The sequence below is a fragment of the Cucumis melo genome, chromosome 9 (genome assembly GCF_025177605.1).
Source record: "Cucumis melo cultivar AY chromosome 9, USDA_Cmelo_AY_1.0, whole genome shotgun sequence".
NCBI classification, from domain to species: domain Eukaryota; kingdom Viridiplantae; phylum Streptophyta; class Magnoliopsida; order Cucurbitales; family Cucurbitaceae; genus Cucumis; species Cucumis melo.
Window position 1 is genome coordinate 13941378 of NC_066865.1, and position 12880 is coordinate 13954257.

At 35.5% G+C, this 12880-nt stretch overlaps 1 long non-coding RNA gene across 9 annotated transcripts; it reads right to left on the reverse strand.

The window, feature by feature from the left end:
* Positions 1-737: 737 nt before the first annotated feature.
* On the reverse strand, positions 738-11098 carry LOC103499326 (uncharacterized). 9 transcript variants are annotated; one of them, XR_007823479.1, is made up of 10 exons: positions 11056-11088; positions 5590-5743; positions 3948-3991; positions 3568-3626; positions 3353-3431; positions 3150-3211; positions 2293-3015; positions 1833-1904; positions 1656-1739; positions 738-1004 (listed from the first exon to the last, which is right to left on the reverse strand). It is a non-coding gene; the product is annotated as an uncharacterized LOC103499326 (long non-coding RNA). The 9 variants fall into 9 exon arrangements; XR_007823480.1 differs by having other exon boundaries at positions 1620-1739; positions 1833-3015; XR_539781.2 differs by lacking the exon at positions 738-1004 and having other exon boundaries at positions 1384-1739.
* Between the last annotated feature and the right edge of the window lie 1782 nt (positions 11099-12880).

Below are 12880 nucleotides of genomic sequence, written 5' to 3' on the forward strand. Positions count from 1 at the left end.
CAAATTATAATTCAATTATATTTTTATTCTTGTATTATGCTTTCTTTGGTCCTCTATAGTGGTCCAGCCATTGTTCTATAAATACATATAAACAACAATATTAATCAAATATAAAACTTTTCACCATATCATTTCCAAAACTTTGCAAATATTCATATCATTTACAAAACTAATATAAACAATTTCATCATATTTCCAAGAATTCAACTCAACATCCTCTAATTAAATAACTTAGCCCAAAAGTATTTCATCTCTATACATAAAGTTTCATAATGGCAACCCCCTCCATATGAACAATTCACCTATACCCTAAATCACAACAAAGTCTCAAAAGTATACCAATCAACCCCCTCCTCCATATGAACAATTCAAAAAATCAGCCACAAAAAAATCAGTCAACTCAACCCACACCTCATCTAACTCGGCCTGTGAGTATGGGTTTCGTGTATCAATTTGTAAACATGCAAAATAAATGAATTAGTATTCATGAAAATTATTATACTCACAGAAGAAATGGTTTGATATATAACAATATCGAATCCAAGATAACAATGCTTAGCTAAATGAAAGTACGTTGTCGGAGTAACATATCTACCAACCACATGCACTCTAACATTTTGGCTATATTGCTACTGATTCCAGAAAAAGAATCAAAACAAAAAAAGTAAAAAAAAAAAATGCAAACAATAACCATCAAAGACGAGTATCAAGCATCAAGTATAACATTCACAAGGACCTTAAAGAAAAGTACAGAGAGTAATATTGATAACTAATGGATTACAAGTTACAAATATATATTCAATCATTCAAAGTTCCATACTCCAATATTCAAAATATATATCAGTTTATGACCTATTTTCCTGGGATTCTGAAGGAGGGGTTTTTTCTCTACCAACCAGTAATGGACTTTGTTTTGCTCTCCAAACCTTTGGAAATGTATGCTAAATTTGAGCATTTGCTTCCTTATTTCCAGAGTTTCTCTGATGAGTTTCAGTAAAGGATTTCTGGAAATACACCATGCAGCACACAAAATTTCACAAGTACTCTCCATGAAAAGATTGTGTAAAAGAATAATGGTAATTAAAAATATGACGAGCAACCATTTTGGACAATAACAGTAATAGATAGCAGAAGAAATAGATTTGCAGATATGTGAGAAAAAGTGAGGCACAACAACAGAAATGGGAAACAATTAGATACTAGTGTTGCCCAAAACACTTAATCATATTTGAAGACACTTGAACAAGTGTGTACAATATAGGAATTAGGATGAATACTTTTAACTCAGGTGCATAATAAACGTGTGACATTGACAAATACTTGTTCATATTCATAGCTGAAATTTTCAAAAACATCTTATCAACATATCTAAAATCCACAAAATGAATCTATTCAAGAACATGAATTTGCAAGACTAATAAAATTAAAAAGAAAAAGAACCGAAACCATGAGGTATGATAACTTCATCCTATACTGAAAAGCACTGTACAAAGAATCAAAATCAGAATTGTGATCTTGAAAATGTGACCATTTGGGCGATACAGCACAAAAATACACAAACTTAAAAATAAAATAAAATGAAAGGTTAATTAAAATAAAAACAAAAAAAATCACCGTACAGCTGGAATAAACTCTCATCAGCATGTAAGACATACCAAAGCTGTAATTCCACACAAGCACATAAAAAGGAAAATCTAAAGCAGTCCTCCAAGAACGGCCACTGCTCGAACCACACGAAGCTGGAAAAGAACAGAGAGATTATTGACAGTCTAAATATGTTGTAAACCAGCGATTGTTGAAAAAAAAACATCTGGAAGAAACGTTAGGCTGACTTTTGTAGTAGAGAACTCCAGGCCCAATGCAAAAACAAGGAAGATCACACCAAACTTAGCTACTGTCTCAACCTGAATGGATATGTAAATGACAGATTAAATTCTGGTGAATCAATCTAATATATTAAGGTAATATCCGGGGATTCCAAAAGCATAAATTCTTGATAGTACCATAACTTATAAGAATCAATAATAATGCTCAAGACAATTAAATATTCATTATTCCATAACTAATTTAAAAAAGAAAAAAAGAAAAATTTGAGAAAAAAGTCAAATTTTGCTTTGACAAGTATACATACTCATTCAATAACAACAGCCTAATGTTACAGTTAGCATATGAACCAAATGTAATAGATTTACAAATTTTGTCCGATACCTAAAATCCAGTAAGTATATCTCTTAGCTTTATAATAAAACAGAATGTTACAACAGAAAATAATCAGGGAGAAAAGTTACATACTTGCACCATTTCACCAACAAAGCTTAAACCTCCAGGTCTAATGAGAGATCCAGCTAACAGGTATCCGGTAAAGACCTCAGATTTCAGAATACCGTAAGCACTATTTACAAAGAAGAAAGTTTTAGGTCTTTTAAAAGAATTTAGAGGCTTATGTCCTGAAGCTCAACCTCTCAAGGTAAAGCAATGTTTCTTAGAAATCAAATCGTAGGCTATTAGAAATAAAGTTAAAAAACTAGACGGCTATTGTATATTTAACATCAGATTTAAATATCTGGAAAATAGTTTTAGATAACGATGGGAAATAGCTTTCCAATCATTCTTAAACAATATCTACTGAAAGCACACCCAAATAAGCAAAATAACTCTTATAAAATGCACACTGGTTTATTTGGGAAAAATGTTCTTCCATGGAGTGAAAATCAATATAATATGCTTAAATGATAACATAAAGTTTTTTTCCACCACATACGCCTTTGTTTAACAAAGTTGCATATCACATTGGCCATTGATCCTAGGGGCTCTTCCAAAAATCATTTGTGCATTAAACATGCCCTATACAATAAGAATGCTATGGTGCCACATTATGACATTGGTTTTTCAATCTTTTTAGAGAGAGAGGATGAAGAAGAAGAATGATGATGATCAGACCGGTTGTCCTGCACAAGCGAAAGCAATGCCACACAAGCTGCAGAAACAATAACGACAACTAGATCTGAAATCAATCTGCAGATAGAACAATTGAAAAGATTGGACCAGTAAGCACTTCATCATATTGATGCATACCGAACAACAATGAATCATGAATAAAGACAAGACCTAAGGACTAAGTCCACTAAGCATTACTGATAGAACCTAACCTTAAATCCAATTGGAGCACAAGATACTTTCACTTGGGATTTGAAATAATAAAGACATTGTTCTGAAGGAAAAAATCCAATGAAAATGAATCAACTTCATGAATAAAATTATATTTGTTTTCTTGAAATAGGAATAAAATTGTATTTATTTGTAAACTTTAATGGATAAGTAAAAATGTAACAGGTATACACATTAGGCATACCTTTCGATCAATTAATGTTGGCCTGTCTTCTGCTCGATTCTCATTATCTAAATGGAAGATATCATGGAACTGAAATGATCTAAGGACGAAAAACAGGTAAAAAGTACTATTACAATCTACTTTCGTACTGGCAACGACTATGGTATTCATTTCATAAACAGTTCAATTCAACGAGTGAAATATATGTTTTGTATACAGGGAATGGAAGAACATACTTCTCCTCTTTCGTTTCATTCTTTTTTCACTTAACTCGAGCAACAGTTTCCAAAACTGCCTGACATATGGAAACACATTCATTTCAGTTCATGGGCAAATACCAGTAAGAGATAGCATTGGGAGTACATTAGCAAACATATTTGTTATTCCAACTGCATGATAATTCGTTGAGAAGGAAGCAAGAGGATGATAATTCCGCATCAGAAAATTTCATCTGACGGCTGGAATTTTGAGGAATCTTATAGCTTTCAAATGGAAATTTGAATTGAACAGAAAGAGCAGGTGGCCTTGCCTACTGGATTCTTTCATTAGTTTTTCTTCTGTTAAAAGTCAGTAGAAAGAAAAGACCGGCAGTGGCAAGATAAAACGTCAACCTAACCTGCTTCTCAGCAACGCTGGTGTTGAAGTTGCCAGGATCCGCGACTGCAAAGGAAAGTAAAAATATAGATACTCTCAAGAAATTCAGCGACACCATAGTTATTTTCTCAAGAAAGTCGATTTGGCAAAAAGATAACATAATTTATTAAATTGCTGGATGATTTTTCAAGACCATAGAGCATCAAAATCTCTTTCCAGTTAAAATCCTGCTTATTTTCCACATTTCTAGTGACCAATAGGACGTCTAAGTAGAAGAAATAATAAAAGAGAGAAGAAAAACAGACCTCAATGTTCAACAAACAAAGAATAGAAGAAACGCATTTCAAGAATTTCACAATCCTAAGCCGAAGGAGGAAGCGGGAGCTTAGGGCCCGTTTGGTAACGTTTCTATTCTCTGTTTCTTGTTTCTTGTTCCTTGTTCCCTGTTTCCTGTTTCTTCTTTTTTTAGAACAAGAAACAGTAATGCGTTTGATAACTGTTTCTATTTTTTGTTTCTTGAAAAAAAAAAAAGAAACAGAAACAAAAAAGTGTTCGATAACTGTTTCTTGTTTATTGATTTTCTTCTAGATTTATTTTTTATTTTTCACATCTACTTCAATTAAACATTAAACAAAAATATAGGTCTATCCATCAAACATAACAAATAAAATTATCAAAAGTTTATTCATTTAATACGAAGAAGTATCAATGAACGAATAAAAATAATAACATAAACATAAAATTATATTTATCCTTCAAATGTTACCAAATTTGATTGGCAATATCATCTCTTACTCAGGCAATTTCTCTTTTTAATCCATCAATTTCTACAATCTCATTGTTATTTCGTGACATCTAGAATTTAATATTAATTTTAAAGTAAGTTATTATGTCTTCAATATTCAGAATTGAAAGAAACAAAACAAAATTTAACCTTTAACTCTTAACCTATGATGCTTTAGAGAAAAACTCACAACGAAAATCCAGATTTGCACAAAGAGAAAGATGAAAACTATGGATCCGACGAAGAGGAACAATCAGGCAAAAACTATGGATCCGACGAAGAGAAAGAGTTCGGGTTGTCGAGAAAGACGGTGAGAGGTGAAGAGGAAGACAATGTGCAAAGAAAAACGATGAGTAAAAGAGGAAGAGGATGATTATTTGGAGAAGACGATGGAGATAAAAGGAAAAGGAAACCAATAAAAATAATTGAAAAAAGAAAAATGAACCAATAAAAATAATTGAGAAAAAGGAAAATAAAAGAAATAAAAATAATTGAGAAAAATGAAAATAAAAGAAATAAAAATAATTGAGAAAAAGAAAAAAGCAAATAAAAATAATTGAGAAAAATGAAAGGAAAAAAAATAATTGAGAAAAAGGAAAAGGAAACAAATAGAAATAAATTGAGAAAAAGGAAACCAATAAAAGCAATTGAGAAACGGAACAGAAGAAACTACTTTTTTTTGTTCCCAATAATTCTTTCTAAAATGAGAAACGTTTCTACTTTTTTTGAGAACGAGAAACAAGGAACGTTATCAAACACTTCTGTTTCTTAAAAAATGGAAACAGAAACAAGAAACAGGAAACAAGAACGTTACCAAACGGGCCCTTATATACCAAAACAAATAACAAAAGAGGAAGAAATGGAAGTCAGATCGACAAACCTTCATCAGCCTGCTCATTCTCAGTAAATTCCTTTCTCGAGAGCCCGATCTCTTAGCATTGCTTGAACAAAAGCTCAATAAATCCACTACTTTAACAAGAATGAACAAAAGCCTTAGTAACAAATCATTATGCCATTTGCAGGAACACACGGACCTATCACCACTAACTTGGTTTGTAGTCCTCTTCAAAGATAGGAGTTTATATTTCCTCATCCCACTTCAAGATTTATCCATGTGGGACAAAGTTTGATGGTTTTGCTATTTGGGCCAAGCCCAATAAGTCATTTCCAATAATCCCCACAAATGACTACTATAGCAAAGTTTTCGGGTAAGTGAAAAGAATGAGATTTGTTCTGAGCATAGAGGAGATATTAAGCTTAGGCACCAATATCCGAAGATTTGAATTGATGCGTAGTGAAGTAAGGCAACAACCTTGTTTAGAGGGAGTGGATTATATCTTGAACTCCTTGTAACACTTGGTTGAGACCCTTACGACACGCTTTATCTCTAGGAAAAAGCCTTTGTTTCTGCAACATAAACTTGTGCCTTTTTGGCCATGCACATAGATCGAACCTCGGGTCGTCGTGAGAGCTCTAGAAAGAGACCTTTAAACTCTTCCATAGAAGGCGGCCTCACCTTCACTGTCACGTTATATGCTCCATCAAGTTTGTCAAGTCAAACCACTCAAAAGAGCTATGGAGACTTCATTGTCCATACTGATTATGAACTCACAGGTTTTGGATTATCCATCTAGTCCATTTAAGGACTGTCCACACGATGGGCTATGGACCATCAAGTCTATCGCAACAGACCACCCAATAAGGGGCTATGGACCATCAAGTCTATCGCAATAGACCACCCATTTATCAAGTGCTATGGATCTCCGAAGGGCTTCAGGCCCATGTTCACAGAGGAATCTAATACCATTTTCCTTGTTAGTCCTTTGGTTAAAGGATCAGCCAAGTTCTTCTCAGATCGAACAAATTCCAAGGAGATGGTTCCTTCCTTTAGCAGTTGTTTTACTACTGCATGCCTAAGACGTATGTGTCTACTTTTACCATTATAAACACTGTTCTTGGCAGTACATATCGCGGCTTGCGAATCACACTGTATGGACACCGGTACAGATGTCCCCCACAATGGTACATCTCCTAGTAGATTTTTGATCCACTCAGCCTCCTGTCCTGCCAACTCTAATGCTATGAACTCGGATTCCATCGTGGATCTGTTTTGTAGACTTCCAAGATATAGCTCCACCTCCGAGTAAAAATACATACCCACTAGTAGAGTTAACCTCATCATTATCTGTGACCTAGTTTGCATCACAATATCCTTCTAGTACGGTAGGAAATTTGTTGAAGTGTAGACAGTAATCTATCGTCCCTTTAAGATATCTCAACAGATGGCGTAAGGCATCCCAGTGGTATCTATTAGGATTGTGTGTATATCTACTTAATCTACTGACAGCATATGCAATATCTGGTCTAGTGTAATTCATTAAATACATCACACTACCTATGATCTTTGCATATTCGGGTTGAGACACACTATCTCCTTTATTCTTCTTAAGATGTTTACTAGCGTCAAAGGGAGTTCTCACAGGAGAAACATCAAAGGAATCAAACTTCTTTAGTATTTTCTCTACGTAATGAGATTGACATAAAGACAAACTGGTTTTGTTTTTTCTGATTTTAACACCTAGGATTACGTCTGCTTCTCCCAGGTCTTTCATTTCAAAGTGTGACGAGAGGAAAAACTTAGTATCAGTTATTAACTCTATGTTTGTTCCAAAGATTAACATGTCGTCAACATATAGACATATTAATATGCAATCAGCTCCAACAATCTTTGAATAGACACACGTGTCAGAGGAATTTATTTTAAATCCATTGTTTACCAACGTATTGTTAAATTTTTCATACCACTGTTTGGGAGCTTGCTTAAGATCGTATAGGGACTTTCTCAGTTTACACACTTTGTTTTCTTGCCCAGAGATTTTAAAGCCTTCTGGTTGTGTCATATAAATTTCTTCTTCTAAGTCACCATTTAAAAAGGCTGTTTTTACGTCCATTTGATGAATAAGAAGATTATGTATTGCGGCCAAACCAATCAAGGCCCTAATTGTGGTTATCTTAGTTACAGGGGAATATGTGTCAAAATAGTCAACACCTTGTTTCTGGGTATATCCTACTACCACTAATCTAGCCTTGTATCTTTCTATTGATCCATTTGGTTTTGTTTTTCTTTTAAAGATCCACTTACATCTAATTGGCTTGTTTCCCATAGGAAGATCCACCAGTTCCCATGTATGATTCATGACCAGTGAGTCCAATTCACTTTTAATGGCCTCTTTCCACATACTTGAATCTACAGAGTTTAGCGCTTCTTGGTAAGTTTTAGGATCCTCATCTATTAAGTACAAGTTTGTGAAGTTACAGTCAATTTCATCACGCCTTTCCACTATGAAGGTGCTTAGGAAATCTGGACCGAAACTTTTCTCAGTTCTCTGTCTTTTACTTCTCCTAAGTTCTAATTCACAACTTAGGTTTGGAGTATCAACAGTTTCAGAAACAGGTGTTTCACTAACGATTTCAGGATCATGCATTCTGTTAGATAGGTTAGGAGCATACAATGATTGTTTTAACGAAAAAACATGCTCAAAGAATTCTGCATCTCTAGATTCGTTTATAGTTTTGTCATTTAAACACATAAACCTATATGCAGCACTATTTTGAGCATACTCGATAAAAATACAGTCAAAGGTTTTAGATCCTACCGTAGTTTTCTTCAATGCAGGAAATGGTACCTTAGCCAAGCATCCCCAGACCTTTAGGTAGGAAAGATTTGGTGCATGTCCTTTCCAGAGTTCGTATGGAGTTTTGTCTAGCCCTTTGTGGGGAATCCTATTAAGAATAAAACATGCAGACAACACGGCTTCCCCCCACATATTATCAAATAGACCGGAGCTTAATAACATGGCATTCATCATTTCTTTAAGAGTACTATTTTTTCGTTCTGCTATGCCATTTTGTTGTGGTGAGTAAGGAGCAGTAAATTCATGGATGATACCATTTGATTCACAAAATTCTTTAAGAGTTTTATCGGAATACTCACCTTCTCTATCTGATCTTAATCTTTTTATCTTTTTTCCTAACTGATTCTCAGATTCTGCCTTGAATTTTAAGAACATACTGGCAGCTTCATTTTTTGTTTTTATCAGGTATATCTCAGTGAATCTAGAGTAATCGTCAACAAAGGATACATAGTAGTTTTTACCACCTCTACTAGTAGTGGTTCTAAAGTCGGCTAGATCCGAGTGAATTAATTCTAACAGCTCAGTAGTTCTATATTCAACTGGTTTGAAAGGCTTCTTATGGAATTTACTTTCTACGCAAATAGGGCATTTACCAGTTTCATGCGTCTCAGAGGTATTAATGAGTCTCAAGTCTTTAAGTTTTCTAATTGATGCAAAGTTCACATGTCCTAGTCTACCATGCCATAAGTTAGCAGATTCAATCAAGTAAGCAGAACTGGAAGCATTTGCATTCATAGAAATTGTGTTTAGTACAAATAGACCATTAGACAGATACCCCTTACCGACAAAATCTCCATTTTTGGTGAGGACAACTTTGTCACTTTCTAGCACAATTTTAAGCCCGGTCCGATTCAACAGACTCCCAGACACCAGGTTCCTACGTAGGGAAGGGACATATAGAACATTACTTAAAGATAAAGTTTTGCCAGAAGTTAACTTTAAAATAACCTTCCCTTTTCCCGATTACTCCTGCAGTGGCCGAGTTTCCCATGAACACGCATTCTCCATCGGCAGTGTCTTCGTAGTCATGGAGAAGTTCACGATTGGTGCAGAAGTGTCTCGAGGCTCTAGTGTCGAGAATCCAGTCCGTCTTGTTTTCTATCAGATTGGGCTCTACTATGGCTGCTATGATCTCACTGTCTTGCTCTGCTAGATTGGCTTGAGGTGTTGGTTTCTGACTTGGCCTCCCTTTCCTCTGGTTGCATTGGTATGATTTGTGCTTTTCCTTTCCGCACACGTCGCAGACCAACTTTTTCTTTTTAATTTGACCCCCAGTAGTCTTGAATTGTCTCTTCTCTGAGTTTTTCCCTTTATGCCCTTTTTCCTGCTTCGTTCTGTCTCTGTTTACAAAGGATGATTCGACTAAGTTAGCATTAACTGAATTTAAATTTTGGGAGGCTAACTTATCTTTCAGTCTGTTGGCTTCTTCCGTGCGCATATGACTGATGAGTTCCTGGAGCTTTAGATCCTTCTTGTGCTTGAGATGATTACGGTAGTCATTCTAGGATGGAGGAAATTTTTCCAACAGGGCATTCGCTTGAAGTATTTCGCACATCTTCATGCCTTCAGACAGGACGTTTGCCACCAAGTTCTCGTACTCATGTATTTGTTCCACGACTGGTTTGTCGTCAGTCATCTGGAATTGTAGCCATTTTCCAACTACATATTTTTTCCGTCCAGCATCATCTCCTCCATACCGTGATTCCAGGGTGCTCCAGATGTCCTTGGCAGATTTTTGGACTACGAAGAGGTCAAACATCGGATCTGACATATGGTTTAACAGGTGTCCTCGAACGGTCTTGTTATCCTTTGCATATTTTTCAGGATCAATCACTTGGCCCTTCTTTACTTGATCAGTGACAGTGACAGTTGTAAGAGGCCCCGTAGATGATTCTGGATTAGAGGATGTTGACGTGGTAGTTGGGGGATCAGATGACGGGAGATCTGTAGTGAGGACATAATCAACTTCTAGTTGTTCAAAGAAGATTAGCAACTTTTGGGACCAACGGCGGTAGCTTGTTCCGTCGAGTGGCTCAAGTTTAGACAGGTCCGGTAGGATTTTGTTGGAGGTCTTGATCGACATAATTGCTTTCAGATTCTTAGAAGGTAAGGTCGATCAGAATTATTGCTGTGCCGTGACGAACCACTGCCCTGAAAGCAATTTCGGCTGACCGTGGTGCTAATCGTTATGTCGTTTGCTCCCCAAGGTTAACACAGCTTCCCTGGTACGAACGTGCACTCGTAAGTACATGGAATAGAAACAAAGGGCTTATAAAAGCTCAGACCACAGGGCGAATGAGAGGAAGAGAGGATTGAAGTGAATTGTGTGATTTGATGAATGGGTGCTCTCCAATTTATAGAGGGGTGAGGGAGGAAGTGCATGGAGGAGAGTCTTTAACGGGAAGAAGAGGACGAGAGCGAACTTCGCAAAAGTCTGGCAGAGAGAACGTTGGACACGTTTCACGTACGTACGTTTGAAGCGCGTAAAAGTGTGCCACGTACGTGAATGCCTTGACTGTCTAAAAAGGTTACACGTGTCCCTTAAGCTGCCAAAGAATAAAAATAAAATTATATTCCTATCTTTCGCGCAAGCACGATTGCCCAAGCTCGCCCGTCCGTCCGACCGGACGGCGGCAGCACGCGTGTGGGACAGGGTTATGCTATCACCACTAACTTGGTTTGTAGTCCTCTTCAAAGATAGGAGTTTATATTTCCTCATCCCACTTCAAGATTTATCCATGTGGGACAATGTTGGTTTTGCTATTTGGGCCAAGCCCAATAAGTCATTTCCAATATGCTTGACCTTAACCAAGCTGAAGAAGAACAATGCTCGGCAATGGATGACATTCGACGGACAACATTCAGAAAGAAGACGGAGCGACAGCCGATGAGTTCACAGCAACATACGCGAAGAAAGTGAAGAAAAAATTTGGGGGAGGCGCGCACGAGAAGTTTGGAAATTCATTTAGGTTATGAAATATTTAATAAAAATAATATTTTATTTAAAAATTACTTAGTAATTCTTGACGTTTTTAAAACGTCAAGAAATTTGGAAAATATCTCCTTTCGCCTTTTTATAAAAATTCTTGACGTTTTAAACCGTCTAGAATTTAATTGATATAATTTGACATTTTTAAAACATCAAGAAAAAATACATATTACTTTATGTTTACAAAACGTTAAGAATGTTAAATTTATAAATATTCTTGATGTTTTTAAAACGTCAAGAAAAAATTACTTGATGTTTAAAATGTCAAGAAATAAAAACTACAACCGTCAAGAAAGGTATTTTTTTTCTATTGTCATTTGAGTATTGATTTCTTCAACTAAATGGCTTATTTGATTAATTATGCTTAGACGTCACTTGTTTTGATTTCTTGTTAGGTTGTTGCCCTTTGAGTAGTGAAATTTAGTTGAAGTAGTTTTTAAATGTTGTGACTTTCTCTAATGCCTTTTGCCCCCACTCCCAATGATCTTTTGTTATGTCTCATGTTTTGTTTATTGAGTATTGATTTATAGTTGGATTGTTGCCTTCAACTAAATGACTTGTTGTGACTGTCTCATGCCCCCTCCCACCCACTCAACCACCATGACTTTTGAATAGTTATATGATTTTTTGTTAGGAAAGTATTGAACAAATTCGTGTGGGAATGTCTTCTTCGAGTAGTATAATTGATTATGCAATTAGTAGAGTTTTCGGTCCCAGTCAAGGCTATGTAAGAGGATTAGGATTTGGTATGATTGTATCGAAGGTATGTACATCAATTCAATAAGATAAAACCATTGCACCTCTTGAAAGAAAATGTAAAAACCTAACGTCAAATGTAGATGAGCTGAAAAGTGTGGTAGCTTCCTTACTAAAGGACAAGGCAAATTTGTCTTAATATTCTTAAAAGTTCTTACACTATGTTTTATAACACATTTTGACATTGTTGCTTTTACAGGAAAAAAAACAAGTGAGCACAATTCTAATAATCTTGTTAGAGTACCATCATCGACAAATAAAATTCCTACTCCTACACCAATCATAAATTCCCCACCGATAAATGCGTTTGTAACTTTTTTGTTCCTTTGTTATTTTAAATTATTATTTTTTGAGATTTTTCTAACCATATTATTGTTGAAAAAGAGTGTTACTACCAACACTCCCCATAAGTGCTTGTTACTAGATTGGGTTGGTTTAGGAGAAGTCATTGCTAAAGGTAGATGGTCTTCCAATGATCCATCAATTCTTGTCCACTATGTACCTCTTGGCCTCAACGTAGTTTGTGTATGGGTTGATACACTGAAAATACCAAATTCCTTTTTATTGAGGCCTACCTCTAACATGATTATTATTGATGATGCTCCGGTCACTAATTTAACATGGCCAATGGGTAAAGTCAAACCATGTAAGAAATTTTATTTACTTTGTGAAGTATTTATTTAGTTCTTTAACTAATTTATTGTTAGAGTTAGATAATGATATTTCTTTTT